Below are 18142 nucleotides of genomic sequence, written 5' to 3'. Positions count from 1 at the left end.
CCAATCAAACCCATGAGCTAAATTAAGTAGCCAGTTTGTGGAAGATTCACAAATTTAATTTCATTGCTGAGTTAAAATCCATTAGAGAACAAACTCTAGACACTTGGATTCCAACCCTGAACATGGAAAACAAAACTTAATTTTATTGTAAAGCCAACTAGAAACCTCTTTAAAATGAATGGAAAAGCAATTCATATCTAGTTTTTAAATTAACAGTTTTAATAGCAACATTGTCATTGTAACTATAGATAGGTTATTTCATAATATACATCTTTTCAAAACACAGTGGTTTCATGTGTCAGGATGGCCGAGCGGTCTAAGGCGCTGCGTTCAGGTCGCAGTCTCCTCTGGAGGCGTGGGTTCAAATCCCACTTCTGACAATGTTATTCATTTTCTTCTTTGCTCTACAGTTTCTATTTCTTGTTACTTGTGAAAAGATTGACTTTAGAATTAGAAAAACACTCACTGCAAATCTCTTTCAATTTACAACATAAAAAATGCATCAATTATTTCATTATTTCCCATGTTGCAATACAAGATCAGATTGTATTCTCCCTGGATAAAAAAGCATGAAACCAACCACATATGTGTATATCATATTATTTTTATTATTTGATCCACAATTCTTTATTTACAGAGGTAGCAAAATAAAATATCTCACAAATTCAGAATGAGGGCTCCATATCTTTGGCTTAAGAAAACTGCTCTTCTCAGCCAATGGTCATGAACAGAAACCCCACTGGGGTCCACTACAATGGCATCCAATCAAACCCATGAGCTAAATTAAGTAGCCAGTCTGTGCAAGATTCACAAATTTCATTTCATTGCTGAGTTAAAATCCATTAGAGAACAAACTCTAGACACTTGGATTCCAACCCTGAACATGGAAAACAAAACTTACTTTTATTGTAAAGCCAACAAGAAACCTCTTTAAAATGAATGGAAAAGCAATTCATATCTAGTTTTTAAATTAACAGTTTTAATAGCAACATTGTCATTGTAACTATAGATAGGTTATTTCATAATATACATCTTTTCAAAAAGCAGTGGTTTTATGTGTCAGGATGTCCGAGCATTCTAAGGCGCTGCATTCAGGTCGCAGTCTCTTCTGGAGGCGTGGGTTCAAATCCCACTTCTGACAATGTTATTCATTTTCTTCTTTGCTCTACAGTTTCTATTTCTTGTTACTTGTGAAAAGATTGACTTTAGAATTAGAAAAACACTCACTGCAAATCTCTTTCAATTTACAACATAAAAAATGCATCAATTATTTCATTATTTCCCATGTTGCAATAAAAGATCAGATTGTATTCTCCCTGGATAAAAGAGCTTGAAACCAACCACATATGTGTATATCATATTATTTTTATTATTTGATCAACAATTCTTTATTTACAGAGGTAGCAAAATAAAATATCTCACAAATTCAGAATGAGGGCTCCATATCTTTGGCTTAAGAAAACTGCTCTTCTCAGCCAATGGTCATAAACAGAAACCCCACTGGGGTCCACTACAATGGCATCCAATCAAACCCATGAGCTAAATTAAGTAGCCAGTTTGTGGAAGATTCACAAATTTAATTTCATTGCTGAGTTAAAATCCATTAGAGAACAAACTCTAGACACTTGGATTCCAACCCTGAACATGGAAAACAAAACTTAATTTTATTGTAAAGCCAACTAGAAACCTCTTTAAAATGAATGGAAAAGCAATTCATATCTAGTTTTTAAATTAACAGTTTTAATAGCAACATTGTCATTGTAACTATAGATAGGTTATTTCATAATATACATCTTTTCAAAACACAGTGGTTTCATGTGTCAGGATGGCCGAGCGGTCTAAGGCGCTGCGTTCAGGTCGCAGTCTCCTCTGGAGGCGTGGGTTCAAATCCCACTTCTGACAATGTTATTCATTTTCTTCTTTGCTCTACAGTTTCTATTTCTTGTTACTTGTGAAAAGATTGACTTTAGAATTAGACAAACACTCACTGCAAATCTCTTTCAATTTACAACATAAAAAATGCATCAATTATTTCATTATTTCCCATGTTGCAATAAAAGATCAGATTGTATTCTCCCTGGATAAAAAAGCATGAAACCAACCACATATGTGAATATCATATTATTTTTATTATTTGATCCACAATTCTTTATTTACAGAGGTAGCAAAATAAAATATCTCACAAATTCAGAATGAGGGCTCCATATCTTTGGCTTAAGAAAACTGCTCTTCTCAGCCAATCAGCCAATGGTCATGAACAGAAACCCCACTGGGGTCCACTACAATGGCATCCAATCAAACCCATGAGCTAAATTAAGTAGCCAGTTTGTGCAAGATTCACAAATTTCATTTCATTGCTGAGTTAAAATCCATTAGAGAACAAACTCTAGACACTTGGATTCCAACCCTGAACATGGAAAACAAAACTTACTTTTATTGTAAAGCCAACAAGAAACCTCTTTAAAATGAATGGAAAAGCAATTCATATCTAGTTTTTAAATTAACAGTTTTAATAGCAACATTGTCATTGTAACTATAGATAGGTTATTTCATAATATACATCTTTTCAAAAAGCAGTGGTTTTATGTGTCAGGATGTCCGAGCATTCTAAGGCGCTGCATTCAGGTTGCAGTCTCTTCTGGAGGCGTGGGTTCAAATCCCACTTCTGACAATGTTATTCATTTTCTTCTTTGCTCTACAGTTTCTATTTCTTGTTACTTGTGAAAAGATTGACTTTAGAATTAGACAAACACTCACTGCAAATCTCTTTCAATTTACAACATAAAAAATGCATCAATTATTTCATTATTTCCCATGTTGCAATAAAAGATCAGATTGTATTCTCCCTGGATAAAAGAGCTTGAAACCAACCACATATGTGTATATCATATTATTTTTATTATTTGATCCACAATTCTTTATTTGCAGAGGTAGCAAAATAAAATATCTCACAAATTCAGAATGAGGGCTCCATATCTTTGGCTTAAGAAAACTGCTCTTCTCAGCCAATGGTCATAAACAGAAACCCCACTGGGGTCCACTACAATGGCATCCAATCAAACCCATGAGCTAAATTAAGTAGCCAGTTTGTGCAAGATTCACAAATTTCATTTCATTGCTGAGTTAAAATCCATTAGAGAACAAACTCTAGACACTTGGATTCCAACCCTGAACATGGAAAACAAAACTTAATTTTATTGTAAAGCCAACTAGAAACCTCTTTAAAATGAATGGAAAAGCAATTCATATCTAGTTTTTAAATTAACAGTTTTAATAGCAACATTGTCATTGTAACTATAGATAGGTTATTTCATAATATACATCTTTTCAAAACACAGTGGTTTCATGTGTCAGGATGGCCGAGCGGTCTAAGGCGCTGCGTTCAGGTCGCAGTCTCCTCTGGAGGCGTGGGTTCAAATCCCACTTCTGACAATGTTATTCATTTTCTTCTTTGCTCTACAGTTTCTATTTCTTGTTACTTGTGAAAAGATTGACTTTAGAATTAGACAAACACTCACTGCAAATCTCTTTCAATTTACAACATAAAAAATGCATCAATTATTTCATTATTTCCCATGTTGCAATAAAAGATCAGATTGTATTCTCCCTGGATAAAAGAGCTTGAAACCAACCACATATGTGTATATCATATTATTTTTATTATTTGATCCACAATTCTTTATTTGCAGAGGTAGCAAAATAAAATATCTCACAAATTCAGAATGAGGGCTCCATATCTTTGGCTTAAGAAAACTGCTCTTCTCAGCCAATGGTCATAAACAGAAACCCCACTGGGGTCCACTACAATGGCATCCAATCAAACCCATGAGCTAAATTAAGTAGCCAGTTTGTGCAAGATTCACAAATTTCATTTCATTGCTGAGTTAAAATCCATTAGAGAACAAACTCTAGACACTTGGATTCCAACCCTGAACATGGAAAACAAAACTTAATTTTATTGTAAAGCCAACTAGAAACCTCTTTAAAATGAATGGAAAAGCAATTCATATCTAGTTTTTAAATTAACAGTTTTAATAGCAACATTGTCATTGTAACTATAGATAGGTTATTTCATAATATACATCTTTTCAAAACACAGTGGTTTCATGTGTCAGGATGGCCGAGCGGTCTAAGGCGCTGCGTTCAGGTCGCAGTCTCCTCTGGAGGCGTGGGTTCAAATCCCACTTCTGACAATGTTATTCATTTTCTTCTTTGCTCTACAGTTTCTATTTCTTGTTACTTGTGAAAAGATTGACTTTAGAATTAGACAAACACTCACTGCAAATCTCTTTCAATTTACAACATAAAAAATGCATCAATTATTTCATTATTTCCCATGTTGCAATAAAAGATCAGATTGTATTCTCCCTGGATAAAAGAGCTTGAAACCAACCACATATGTGTATATCATATTATTTTTATTATTTGATCCACAATTCTTTATTTACAGAGGTAGCAAAATAAAATATCTCACAAATTCAGAATGAGGGCTCCATATCTTTGGCTTAAGAAAACTGCTCTTCTCAGCCAATGGTCATAAACAGAAACCCCACTGGGGTCCACTACAATGGCATCCAATCAAACCCATGAGCTAAATTAAGTAGCCAGTTTGTGGAAGATTCACAAATTTAATTTCATTGCTGAGTTAAAATCCATTAGAGAACAAACTCTAGACACTTGGATTCCAACCCTGAACATGGAAAACAAAACTTAATTTTATTGTAAAGCCAACTAGAAACCTCTTTAAAATGAATGGAAAAGCAATTCATATCTAGTTTTTAAATTAACAGTTTTAATAGCAACATTGTCATTGTAACTATAGATAGGTTATTTCATAATATACATCTTTTCAAAACACAGTGGTTTCATGTGTCAGGATGGCCGAGCGGTCTAAGGCGCTGCGTTCAGGTCGCAGTCTCCTCTGGAGGCGTGGGTTCAAATCCCACTTCTGACAATGTTATTCATTTTCTTCTTTGCTCTACAGTTTCTATTTCTTGTTACTTGTGAAAAGATTGACTTTAGAATTAGAAAAACACTCACTGCAAATCTCTTTCAATTTACAACATAAAAAATGCATCAATTATTTCATTATTTCCCATGTTGCAATACAAGATCAGATTGTATTCTCCCTGGATAAAAAAGCATGAAACCAACCACATATGTGTATATCATATTATTTTTATTATTTGATCCACAATTCTTTATTTACAGAGGTAGCAAAATAAAATATCTCACAAATTCAGAATGAGGGCTCCATATCTTTGGCTTAAGAAAACTGCTCTTCTCAGCCAATGGTCATGAACAGAAACCCCACTGGGGTCCACTACAATGGCATCCAATCAAACCCATGAGCTAAATTAAGTAGCCAGTCTGTGCAAGATTCACAAATTTCATTTCATTGCTGAGTTAAAATCCATTAGAGAACAAACTCTAGACACTTGGATTCCAACCCTGAACATGGAAAACAAAACTTACTTTTATTGTAAAGCCAACAAGAAACCTCTTTAAAATGAATGGAAAAGCAATTCATATCTAGTTTTTAAATTAACAGTTTTAATAGCAACATTGTCATTGTAACTATAGATAGGTTATTTCATAATATACATCTTTTCAAAAAGCAGTGGTTTTATGTGTCAGGATGTCCGAGCATTCTAAGGCGCTGCATTCAGGTCGCAGTCTCTTCTGGAGGCGTGGGTTCAAATCCCACTTCTGACAATGTTATTCATTTTCTTCTTTGCTCTACAGTTTCTATTTCTTGTTACTTGTGAAAAGATTGACTTTAGAATTAGAAAAACACTCACTGCAAATCTCTTTCAATTTACAACATAAAAAATGCATCAATTATTTCATTATTTCCCATGTTGCAATAAAAGATCAGATTGTATTCTCCCTGGATAAAAGAGCTTGAAACCAACCACATATGTGTATATCATATTATTTTTATTATTTGATCAACAATTCTTTATTTACAGAGGTAGCAAAATAAAATATCTCACAAATTCAGAATGAGGGCTCCATATCTTTGGCTTAAGAAAACTGCTCTTCTCAGCCAATGGTCATAAACAGAAACCCCACTGGGGTCCACTACAATGGCATCCAATCAAACCCATGAGCTAAATTAAGTAGCCAGTTTGTGGAAGATTCACAAATTTAATTTCATTGCTGAGTTAAAATCCATTAGAGAACAAACTCTAGACACTTGGATTCCAACCCTGAACATGGAAAACAAAACTTAATTTTATTGTAAAGCCAACTAGAAACCTCTTTAAAATGAATGGAAAAGCAATTCATATCTAGTTTTTAAATTAACAGTTTTAATAGCAACATTGTCATTGTAACTATAGATAGGTTATTTCATAATATACATCTTTTCAAAACACAGTGGTTTCATGTGTCAGGATGGCCGAGCGGTCTAAGGCGCTGCGTTCAGGTCGCAGTCTCCTCTGGAGGCGTGGGTTCAAATCCCACTTCTGACAATGTTATTCATTTTCTTCTTTGCTCTACAGTTTCTATTTCTTGTTACTTGTGAAAAGATTGACTTTAGAATTAGACAAACACTCACTGCAAATCTCTTTCAATTTACAACATAAAAAATGCATCAATTATTTCATTATTTCCCATGTTGCAATAAAAGATCAGATTGTATTCTCCCTGGATAAAAAAGCATGAAACCAACCACATATGTGAATATCATATTATTTTTATTATTTGATCCACAATTCTTTATTTACAGAGGTAGCAAAATAAAATATCTCACAAATTCAGAATGAGGGCTCCATATCTTTGGCTTAAGAAAACTGCTCTTCTCAGCCAATCAGCCAATGGTCATGAACAGAAACCCCACTGGGGTCCACTACAATGGCATCCAATCAAACCCATGAGCTAAATTAAGTAGCCAGTTTGTGCAAGATTCACAAATTTCATTTCATTGCTGAGTTAAAATCCATTAGAGAACAAACTCTAGACACTTGGATTCCAACCCTGAACATGGAAAACAAAACTTACTTTTATTGTAAAGCCAACAAGAAACCTCTTTAAAATGAATGGAAAAGCAATTCATATCTAGTTTTTAAATTAACAGTTTTAATAGCAACATTGTCATTGTAACTATAGATAGGTTATTTCATAATATACATCTTTTCAAAAAGCAGTGGTTTTATGTGTCAGGATGTCCGAGCATTCTAAGGCGCTGCATTCAGGTTGCAGTCTCTTCTGGAGGCGTGGGTTCAAATCCCACTTCTGACAATGTTATTCATTTTCTTCTTTGCTCTACAGTTTCTATTTCTTGTTACTTGTGAAAAGATTGACTTTAGAATTAGACAAACACTCACTGCAAATCTCTTTCAATTTACAACATAAAAAATGCATCAATTATTTCATTATTTCCCATGTTGCAATAAAAGATCAGATTGTATTCTCCCTGGATAAAAGAGCTTGAAACCAACCACATATGTGTATATCATATTATTTTTATTATTTGATCCACAATTCTTTATTTGCAGAGGTAGCAAAATAAAATATCTCACAAATTCAGAATGAGGGCTCCATATCTTTGGCTTAAGAAAACTGCTCTTCTCAGCCAATGGTCATAAACAGAAACCCCACTGGGGTCCACTACAATGGCATCCAATCAAACCCATGAGCTAAATTAAGTAGCCAGTTTGTGCAAGATTCACAAATTTCATTTCATTGCTGAGTTAAAATCCATTAGAGAACAAACTCTAGACACTTGGATTCCAACCCTGAACATGGAAAACAAAACTTAATTTTATTGTAAAGCCAACTAGAAACCTCTTTAAAATGAATGGAAAAGCAATTCATATCTAGTTTTTAAATTAACAGTTTTAATAGCAACATTGTCATTGTAACTATAGATAGGTTATTTCATAATATACATCTTTTCAAAACACAGTGGTTTCATGTGTCAGGATGGCCGAGCGGTCTAAGGCGCTGCGTTCAGGTCGCAGTCTCCTCTGGAGGCGTGGGTTCAAATCCCACTTCTGACAATGTTATTCATTTTCTTCTTTGCTCTACAGTTTCTATTTCTTGTTACTTGTGAAAAGATTGACTTTAGAATTAGACAAACACTCACTGCAAATCTCTTTCAATTTACAACATAAAAAATGCATCAATTATTTCATTATTTCCCATGTTGCAATAAAAGATCAGATTGTATTCTCCCTGGATAAAAAAGCATGAAACCAACCACATATGTGTATATCATATTATTTTTATTATTTGATCCACAATTCTTTATTTACAGAGGTAGCAAAATAAAATATCTCACAAATTCAGAATGAGGGCTCCATATCTTTGGCTTAAGAAAACTGCTCTTCTCAGCCAATGGTCATGAACAGAAACCCCACTGGGGTCCACTACAATGGCATCCAATCAAACTCATGAGCTAAATTAAGTAGCCAGTTTGTGCAAGATTCACAAATTTCATTTCATTGCTGAGTTAAAATCCATTAGAGAACAAACTCTAGACACTTGGATTCCAACCCTGAACATGGAAAACAAAACTTACTTTTATTGTAAAGCCAACAAGAAACCTCTTTAAAATGAATGGAAAAGCAATTCATATCTAGTTTTTAAATTAACAGTTTTAATAGCAACATTGTCATTGTAACTATAGATAGGTTATTTCATAATATACATCTTTTCAAAAAGCAGTGGTTTTATGTGTCAGGATGTCCGAGCGTTCTAAGGCGCTGCATTCAGGTCGCAGTCTCTTCTGGAGGCGTGGGTTCAAATCCCACTTCTGACAATGTTATTCATTTTCTTCTTTGCTCTACAGTTTCTATTTCTTGTTACTTGTGAAAAGATTGACTTTAGAATTAGACAAACACTCACTGCAAATCTCTTTCAATTTACAACATAAAAAATGCATCAATTATTTCATTATTTCCCATGTTGCAAGAAAAGATCAGATTGTATTCTCCCTGGATAAAAGAGCTTGAAACCAACCACATATGTGTATATCATATTATTTTTATTATTTGATCCACAATTCTTTATTTACAGAGGTAGCAAAATAAAATATCTCACAAATTCAGAATGAGGGCTCCATATCTTTGGCTTAAGAAAACTGCTCTTCTCAGCCAATGGTCATAAACAGAAACCCCACTGGGGTCCACTACAATGGCATCCAATCAAACCCATGAGCTAAATTAAGTAGCCAGTTTGTGCAAGATTCACAAATTTAATTTCATTGCTGAGTTAAAATCCATTAGAGAACAAACTCTAGACACTTGAATTCCAACCCTGAACATGGAAAACAAAACTTAATTTTATTGTAAAGCCAACTAGAAACCTCTTTAAAATGAATGGAAAAGCAATTCATATCTAGTTTTTAAATTAACAGTTTTAATAGCAACATTGTCATTGTAACTATAGATAGGTTATTTCATAATATACATCTTTTCAAAACACAGTGGTTTCATGTGTCAGGATGGCCGAGCGGTCTAAGGCGCTGCGTTCAGGTCGCAGTCTCCTCTGGAGGCGTGGGTTCAAATCCCACTTCTGACAATGTTATTCATTTTCTTCTTTGCTCTACAGTTTCTATTTCTTGTTACTTGTGAAAAGATTGACTTTAGAATTAGACAAACACTCACTGCAAATCTCTTTCAATTTACAACATAAAAAATGCATCAATTATTTCATTATTTCCCATGTTGCAATAAAAGATCAGATTGTATTCTCCCTGGATAAAAAAGCATGAAACCAACCACATATGTGTATATCATATTATTTTTATTATTTGATCCACAATTCTTTATTTACAGAGGTAGCAAAATAAAATATCTCACAAATTCAGAATGAGGGCTCCATATCTTTGGCTTAAGAAAACTGCTCTTCTCAGCCAATCAGCCAATGGTCATGAACAGAAACCCCACTGGGGTCCACTACAATGGCATCTAATCAAACCCATGAGCTAAATTAAGTAGCCAGTTTGTGCAAGATTCACAAATTTCATTTCATTGCTGAGTTAAAATCCATTAGAGAACAAACTCTAGACACTTGGATTCCAACCCTGAACATGGAAAACAAAACTTACTTTTATTGTAAAGCCAACAAGAAACCTCTTTAAAATGAATGGAAAAGCAATTCATATCTAGTTTTTAAATTAACAGTTTTAATAGCAACATTGTCATTGTAACTATAGATAGGTTATTTCATAATATACATCTTTTCAAAAAGCAGTGGTTTTATGTGTCAGGATGTCCGAGCATTCTAAGGCGCTGCATTCAGGTTGCAGTCTCTTCTGGAGGCGTGGGTTCAAATCCCACTTCTGACAATGTTATTCATTTTCTTCTTTGCTCTACAGTTTCTATTTCTTGTTACTTGTGAAAAGATTGACTTTAGAATTAGACAAACACTCACTGCAAATCTCTTTCAATTTACAACATAAAAAATGCATCAATTATTTCATTATTTCCCATGTTGCAATAAAAGATCAGATTGTATTCTCCCTGGATAAAAGAGCTTGAAACCAACCACATATGTGTATATCATATTATTTTTATTATTTGATCCACAATTCTTTATTTGCAGAGGTAGCAAAATAAAATATCTCACAAATTCAGAATGAGGGCTCCATATCTTTGGCTTAAGAAAACTGCTCTTCTCAGCCAATGGTCATAAACAGAAACCCCACTGGGGTCCACTACAATGGCATCCAATCAAACCCATGAGCTAAATTAAGTAGCCAGTTTGTGGAAGATTCACAAATTTAATTTCATTGCTGAGTTAAAATCCATTAGAGAACAAACTCTAGACACTTGGATTCCAACCCTGAACATGGAAAACAAAACTTAATTTTATTGTAAAGCCAACTAGAAACCTCTTTAAAATGAATGGAAAAGCAATTCATATCTAGTTTTTAAATTAACAGTTTTAATAGCAACATTGTCATTGTAACTATAGATAGGTTATTTCATAATATACATCTTTTCAAAACACAGTGGTTTCACGTGTCAGGATGGCCGAGCGGTCTAATGCGCTGCGTTCAGGTCGCAGTCTCCTCTGGAGGCGTGGGTTCAAATCCCACTTCTGACAATGTTATTCATTTTCTTCTTTGCTCTACAGTTTCTATTTCTTGTTACTTGTGAAAAGATTGACTTTAGAATTAGACAAACACTCACTGCAAATCTCTTTCAATTTACAACATAAAAAATGCATCAATTATTTCATTATTTCCCATGTTGCAATAAAAGATCAGATTGTATTCTCCCTGGATAAAAAAGCATGAAACCAACCACATATGTGTATATCATATTATTTTTATTATTTGATCCACAATTCTTTATTTACAGAGGTAGCAAAATAAAATATCTCACAAATTCAGAATGAGGGCTCCATATCTTTGGCTTAAGAAAACTGCTCTTCTCAGCCAATGGTCATGAACAGAAACCCCACTGGGGTCCACTACAATGGCATCCAATCAAACCCATGAGCTAAATTAAGTAGCCAGTTTGTGCAAGATTCACAAATTTCATTTCATTGCTGAGTTAAAATCCATTAGAGAACAAACTCTAGACACTTGGATTCCAACCCTGAACATGGAAAACAAAACTTACTTTTATTGTAAAGCCAACAAGAAACCTCTTTAAAATGAATGGAAAAGCAATTCATATCTAGTTTTTAAATTAACAGTTTTAATAGCAACATTGTCATTGTAACTATAGATAGGTTATTTCATAATATACATCTTTTCAAAAAGCAGTGGTTTTATGTGTCAGGATGTCCGAGCGTTCTAAGGCGCTGCATTCAGGTCGCAGTCTCTTCTGGAGGCGTGGGTTCAAATCCCACTTCTGACAATGTTATTCATTTTCTTCTTTGCTCTACAGTTTCTATTTCTTGTTACTTGTGAAAAGATTGACTTTAGAATTAGACAAACACTCACTGCAAATCTCTTTCAATTTACAACATAAAAAATGCATCAATTATTTCATTATTTCCCATGTTGCAAGAAAAGATCAGATTGTATTCTCCCTGGATAAAAGAGCTTGAAACCAACCACATATGTGTATATCATATTATTTTTATTATTTGATCCACAATTCTTTATTTACAGAGGTAGCAAAATAAAATATCTCACAAATTCAGAATGAGGGCTCCATATCTTTGGCTTAAGAAAACTGCTCTTCTCAGCCAATGGTCATAAACAGAAACCCCACTGGGGTCCACTACAATGGCATCCAATCAAACCCATGAGCTAAATTAAGTAGCCAGTTTGTGCAAGATTCACAAATTTAATTTCATTGCTGAGTTAAAATCCATTAGAGAACAAACTCTAGACACTTGGATTCCAACCCTGAACATGGAAAACAAAACTTAATTTTATTGTAAAGCCAACTAGAAACCTCTTTAAAATGAATGGAAAAGCAATTCATATCTAGTTTTTAAATTAACAGTTTTAATAGCAACATTGTCATTGTAACTATAGATAGGTTATTTCATAATATACATCTTTTCAAAACACAGTGGTTTCATGTGTCAGGATGGCCGAGCGGTCTAAGGCGCTGCGTTCAGGTCGCAGTCTCCTCTGGAGGCGTGGGTTCAAATCCCACTTCTGACAATGTTATTCATTTTCTTCTTTGCTCTACAGTTTCTATTTCTTGTTACTTGTGAAAAGATTGACTTTAGAATTAGACAAACACTCACTGCAAATCTCTTTCAATTTACAACATAAAAAATGCATCAATTATTTCATTATTTCCCATGTTGCAATAAAAGATCAGATTGTATTCTCCCTGGATAAAAGAGCATGAAACCAACCACATATGTGTATATCATATTATTTTTATTATTTGATCCACAATTCTTTATTTACAGAGGTAGCAAAATAAAATATCTCACAAATTCAGAATGAGGGCTCCATATCTTTGGCTTAAGAAAACTGCTCTTCTCAGCCAATGGTCATGAACAGAAACCCCACTGGGGTCCACTACAATGGCATCCAATCAAACCCATGAGCTAAATTAAGTAGCCAGTTTGTGCAAGATTCACAAATTTCATTTCATTGCTGAGTTAAAATCCATTAGAGAACAAACTCTAGACACTTGGATTCCAACCCTGAACATGGAAAACAAAACTTACTTTTATTGTAAAGCCAACAAGAAACCTCTTTAAAATGAATGGAAAAGCAATTCATATCTAGTTTTTAAATTAACAGTTTTAATAGCAACATTGTCATTGTAACTATAGATAGGTTATTTCATAATATACATCTTTTCAAAAAGCAGTGGTTTTATGTGTCAGGATGTCCGAGCGTTCTAAGGCGCTGCATTCAGGTCGCAGTCTCTTCTGGAGGCGTGGGTTCAAATCCCACTTCTGGCAATGTTATTCATTTTCTTTTTTGCTCTACAGTTTCTATTTCTTGTTACTTGTGAAAAGATTGACTTTAGAATTAGACAAACACTCACTGCAAATCTCTTTCAATTTACAACATAAAAAATGCATCAATTATTTCATTATTTCCCATGTTGCAATAAAAGATCATATTGTATTCTCCCTGGATAAAAGAGCATGAAACCAACCACATATGTGTATATCATATTATTTTTATTATTTGATCCACAATTCTTTATTTACAGAGGTAGCAAAATAAAATATCTCACAAATTCAGAATGAGGGCTCCATATCTTTGGCTTAAGAAAACTGCTCTTCTCAGCCAATGGTCATGAACAGAAACCCCACTGGGGTCCACTACAATGGCATCCAATCAAACCCATGAGCTAAATTAAGTAACCAGTTTGTGCAAGATTCACAAATTTCATTTCATTGCTGAGTTAAAATCCATTAGAGAACAAACTCTAGACACTTGGATTCCAACCCTGAACATGGAAAACAAAACTTACTTTTATTGTAAAGCCAACTAGAAACCTCTTTAAAATGAATGGAAAAGCAATTCATATCTAGTTTTTAAATTAACAGTTTTAATAGCAACATTGTCATTGTAACTATAGATAGGTTATTTCATAATATACATCTTTTCAAAACACAGTGGTTTCATGTGTCAGGATGGCCGAGCGGTGTAAGGCGCTGCGTTCAGGTCGCAGTCTCCTCTGGAGGTGTGGGTTCAAATCCCACTTCTGACAATGTTATTCATTTTCTTCTTTGCTCTACAGTTTCTATTTCTTGTTACTTGTGAAAAGATTGACTTTAGAATTAGACAAACACTCACTGCAAATCTCTTTCAATTTACAACATAAAAAATGCATCAATTATTTCATTATTTCCCATGTTGCAATAAAAGATCAGATTGTATTCTCCCTGGATAAAAGAGCTTGAAACCAACCACATATGTGTATATCATATTATTTTTATTATTTGATCCACAATTCTTTATTTACAGAGGTAGCAAAATAAAATATCTCACAAATTCAGAATGAGGGCTCCATATCTTTGGCTTAAGAAAACTGCTCTTCTCAGCCAATGGTCATAAACAGAAACCCCACTGGGGTCCACTACAATGGCATCCAATCAAACCCATGAGCTAAATTAAGTAGCCAGTTTGTGCAAGATTCACAAATTTCATTTCATTGCTGAGTTAAAATCCATTAGAGAACAAACTCTAGACACTTGGATTCCAACCCTGAACATGGAAAACAAAACTTACTTTTATTGTAAAGCCAACAAGAAACCTCTTTAAAATGAATGGAAAAGCAATTCATATCTAGTTTTTAAATTAACAGTTTTAATAGCAACATTGTCATTGTAACTATAGATAGGTTATTTCATAATATACATCTTTTCAAAAAGCAGTGGTTTTATGTGTCAGGATGTCCGAGCGTTCTAAGGCGCTGCATTCAGGTCGCAGTCTCTTCTGGAGGCGTGGGTTCAAATCCCACTTCTGGCAATGTTATTCATTTTCTTTTTTGCTCTACAGTTTCTATTTCTTGTTACTTGTGAAAAGATTGACTTTAGAATTAGACAAACACTCACTGCAAATCTCTTTCAATTTACAACATAAAAAATGCATCAATTATTTCATTATTTCCCATGTTGCAATAAAAGATCATATTGTATTCTCCCTGGATAAAAGAGCATGAAACCAACCACATATGTGTATATCATATTATTTTTATTATTTGATCCACAATTCTTTATTTACAGAGGTAGCAAAATAAAATATCTCACAAATTCAGAATGAGGGCTCCATTTCTTTGGCTTAAGAAAACTGCTCTTCTCAGCCAATGGTCATGAACAGAAACCCCACTGGGGTCCACTACAATGGCATCCAATCAAACCCATGAGCTAAATTAAGTAACCAGTTTGTGCAAGATTCTCAAATTTCATTTCATTGCTGAGTTAAAATCCATTAGAGAACAAACTGTAGACACTTGGATTCCAACCCTGAACATGGAAAACAAAACTTACTTTTATTGTAAAGCCAACTAGAAACCTCTTTAAAATGAATGGAAAAGCAATTCATATCTAGTTTTTAAATTAACAGTTTTAATAGCAACATTGTCATTGTAACTATAGATAGGTTATTTCATAATATACATCTTTTCAAAACACAGTGGTTTCATGTGTCAGGATGGCCGAGCGGTGTAAGGCGCTGCGTTCAGGTCGCAGTCTCCTCTGGAGGTGTGGGTTCAAATCCCACTTCTGACAATGTTATTCATTTTCTTCTTTGCTCTACAGTTTCTATTTCTTGTTACTTGTGAAAAGATTGACTTTAGAATTAGACAAACACTCACTGCAAATCTCTTTCAATTTACAACATAAAAAATGCATCAATTATTTCATTATTTCCCATGTTGCAATAAAAGATCAGATTGTATTCTCCCTGGATAAAAGAGCTTGAAACCAACCACATATGTGTATATCATATTATTTTTATTATTTGATCCACAATTCTTTATTTACAGAGGTAGCAAAATAAAATATCTCACAAATTCAGAATGAGGGCTCCATATCTTTGGCTTAAGAAAACTGCTCTTCTCAGCCAATGGTCATAAACAGAAACCCCACTGGGGTCCACTACAATGGCATCCAATCAAACCCATGAGCTAAATTAAGTAGCCAGTTTGTGCAAGATTCACAAATTTCATTTCATTGCTGAGTTAAAATCCATTAGAGAACAAACTCTAGACACTTGGATTCCAACCCTGAACATGGAAAACAAAACTTACTTTTATTGTAAAGCCAACAAGAAACCTCTTTAAAATGAATGGAAAAGCAATTCATATCTAGTTTTTAAATTAACAGTTTTAATAGCAACATTGTCATTGTAACTATAGATAGGTTATTTCATAATATACATCTTTTCAAAAAGCAGTGGTTTTATGTGTCAGGATGTCCGAGCGTTCTAAGGCGCTGCATTCAGGTCGCAGTCTCTTCTGGAGGCGTGGGTTCAAATCCCACTTCTGGCAATGTTATTCATTTTCTTTTTTGCTCTACAGTTTCTATTTCTTGTTACTTGTGAAAAGATTGACTTTAGAATTAGACAAACACTCACTGCAAATCTCTTTCAATTTACAACATAAAAAATGCATCAATTATTTCATTATTTCCCATGTTGCAATAAAAGATCATATTGTATTCTCCCTGGATAAAAGAGCATGAAACCAACCACATATGTGTATATCATATTATTTTTATTATTTGATCCACAATTCTTTATTTACAGAGGTAGCAAAATAAAATATCTCACAAATTCAGAATGAGGGCTCCATATCTTTGGCTTAAGAAAACTGCTCTTCTCAGCCAATGGTCATGAACAGAAACCCCACTGGGGTCCACTACAATGGCATCCAATCAAACCCATGAGCTAAATTAAGTAACCAGTTTGTGCAAGATTCACAAATTTCATTTCATTGCTGAGTTAAAATCCATTAGAGAACAAACTGTAGACACTTGGATTCCAACCCTGAACATGGAAAACAAAACTTACTTTTATTGTAAAGCCAACTAGAAACCTCTTTAAAATGAATGGAAAAGCAATTCATATCTAGTTTTTAAATTAACAGTTTTAATAGCAACATTGTCATTGTAACTATAGATAGGTTATTTCATAATATACATCTTTTCAAAACACAGTGGTTTCATGTGTCAGGATGGCCGAGCGGTGTAAGGCGCTGCGTTCAGGTCGCAGTCTCCTCTTGAGGTGTGGGTTCAAATCCCACTTCTGACAATGTTATTCATTTTCTTCTTTGCTCTACAGTTTCTATTTCTTGTTACTTGTGAAAAGATTGACTTTAGAATTAGACAAACACTCACTGCAAATCTCTTTCAATTTACAACATAAAAAATGCATCAATTATTTCATTATTTCCCATGTTGCAATAAAAGATCAGATTGTATTCTCCCTGGATAAAAGAGCTTGAAACCAACCACATATGTGTATATCATATTATTTTTATTATTTGATCCACAATTCTTTATTTACAGAGGTAGCAAAATAAAATATCTCACAAATTCAGAATGAGGGCTTCATATCTTTGGCTTAAGAAAACTGCTCTTCTCAGCCAATGGTCATAAACAGAAACCCCACTGGGGTCCACTACAATGGCATCCAATCAAACCCATGAGCTAAATTAAGAAGCCAGTTTGTGCAAGATTCACAAATTTAATTTCATTGCTGAGTTAAAATCCATTAGAGAACAAACTCTAGACACTTGGATTCCAACCCTAACTTGGAAAACAAAACTTAATTTTATTGTAAAGCCAACTAGAAACCTCTTTAAAATGAATGGAAAAGCAATTCATATCTAGTTTTTAAATTAACAGTTTTAATAGCAACATTGTCATTGTAACTATAGATAGGTTATTTCATAATATACATCTTTTCAAAACACAGTGGTTTCATGTGTCAGGATGGCCGAGTGGTCTAAGGCGCTGCGTTCAGGTCGCAGTCTCCTCTGGAGGCGTGGGTTCAAATCCCACTTCTGACAATGTTATTCATTTTCTTCTTTGCTCTACAGTTTCTATTTCTTGTTACTTGTGAAAAGATTGACTTTAGAATTAGACAAACACTCACTGCAAATCTCTTTCAATTTACAACATAAAAAATGCATCAATTATTTCATTATTTCCCATGTTGCAATAAAAGATCAGATTGTATTCTCCCTGGATAAAAGAGCATGAAACCAACCACATATGTGTATATCATATTATTTTTATTATTTGA

At 33.9% G+C, this 18142-nt stretch overlaps 14 non-coding genes across 14 annotated transcripts; all 14 read left to right on the top strand.

The window, feature by feature from the left end:
• The first annotated feature begins 297 nt into the window (after positions 1 to 297).
• Positions 298 to 380, top strand: TRNAL-CAG (transfer RNA leucine (anticodon CAG)). Its single transcript has one exon. It is a non-coding gene; the product is annotated as a tRNA-Leu (tRNA).
• A 1439-nt stretch (positions 381 to 1819) lies between these two features.
• On the top strand, positions 1820 to 1902 carry TRNAL-CAG (transfer RNA leucine (anticodon CAG)). The gene has a single exon. It is a non-coding gene; the product is annotated as a tRNA-Leu (tRNA).
• A 1447-nt stretch (positions 1903 to 3349) lies between these two features.
• Positions 3350 to 3432, top strand: TRNAL-CAG (transfer RNA leucine (anticodon CAG)). The gene has a single exon. It is a non-coding gene; the product is annotated as a tRNA-Leu (tRNA).
• Positions 3433 to 4110: 678 nt separating this feature from the next.
• On the top strand, positions 4111 to 4193 carry TRNAL-CAG (transfer RNA leucine (anticodon CAG)). Its single transcript has one exon. It is a non-coding gene; the product is annotated as a tRNA-Leu (tRNA).
• Positions 4194 to 4871: 678 nt separating this feature from the next.
• On the top strand, positions 4872 to 4954 carry TRNAL-CAG (transfer RNA leucine (anticodon CAG)). The gene has a single exon. It is a non-coding gene; the product is annotated as a tRNA-Leu (tRNA).
• A 1439-nt stretch (positions 4955 to 6393) lies between these two features.
• Positions 6394 to 6476, top strand: TRNAL-CAG (transfer RNA leucine (anticodon CAG)). The gene has a single exon. It is a non-coding gene; the product is annotated as a tRNA-Leu (tRNA).
• A 1447-nt stretch (positions 6477 to 7923) lies between these two features.
• Positions 7924 to 8006, top strand: TRNAL-CAG (transfer RNA leucine (anticodon CAG)). Its single transcript has one exon. It is a non-coding gene; the product is annotated as a tRNA-Leu (tRNA).
• A 1439-nt stretch (positions 8007 to 9445) lies between these two features.
• On the top strand, positions 9446 to 9528 carry TRNAL-CAG (transfer RNA leucine (anticodon CAG)). Its single transcript has one exon. It is a non-coding gene; the product is annotated as a tRNA-Leu (tRNA).
• Positions 9529 to 10975: 1447 nt separating this feature from the next.
• TRNAL-CAG (transfer RNA leucine (anticodon CAG)) lies at positions 10976 to 11058 on the top strand. Its single transcript has one exon. It is a non-coding gene; the product is annotated as a tRNA-Leu (tRNA).
• Positions 11059 to 12497: 1439 nt separating this feature from the next.
• TRNAL-CAG (transfer RNA leucine (anticodon CAG)) lies at positions 12498 to 12580 on the top strand. Its single transcript has one exon. It is a non-coding gene; the product is annotated as a tRNA-Leu (tRNA).
• A 1439-nt stretch (positions 12581 to 14019) lies between these two features.
• TRNAL-CAG (transfer RNA leucine (anticodon CAG)) lies at positions 14020 to 14102 on the top strand. The gene has a single exon. It is a non-coding gene; the product is annotated as a tRNA-Leu (tRNA).
• A 1439-nt stretch (positions 14103 to 15541) lies between these two features.
• On the top strand, positions 15542 to 15624 carry TRNAL-CAG (transfer RNA leucine (anticodon CAG)). The gene has a single exon. It is a non-coding gene; the product is annotated as a tRNA-Leu (tRNA).
• A 1439-nt stretch (positions 15625 to 17063) lies between these two features.
• On the top strand, positions 17064 to 17146 carry TRNAL-CAG (transfer RNA leucine (anticodon CAG)). Its single transcript has one exon. It is a non-coding gene; the product is annotated as a tRNA-Leu (tRNA).
• A 677-nt stretch (positions 17147 to 17823) lies between these two features.
• On the top strand, positions 17824 to 17906 carry TRNAL-CAG (transfer RNA leucine (anticodon CAG)). Its single transcript has one exon. It is a non-coding gene; the product is annotated as a tRNA-Leu (tRNA).
• Positions 17907 to 18142: the final 236 nt, after the last annotated feature.

The sequence above is a fragment of the Pseudophryne corroboree genome, unplaced genomic scaffold, assembly GCF_028390025.1.
Source record: "Pseudophryne corroboree isolate aPseCor3 unplaced genomic scaffold, aPseCor3.hap2 scaffold_1575, whole genome shotgun sequence".
NCBI classification, from domain to species: Eukaryota; Metazoa; Chordata; class Amphibia; order Anura; family Myobatrachidae; genus Pseudophryne; species Pseudophryne corroboree.
This window is presented reverse-complemented; position numbering and strand designations above follow the sequence as displayed.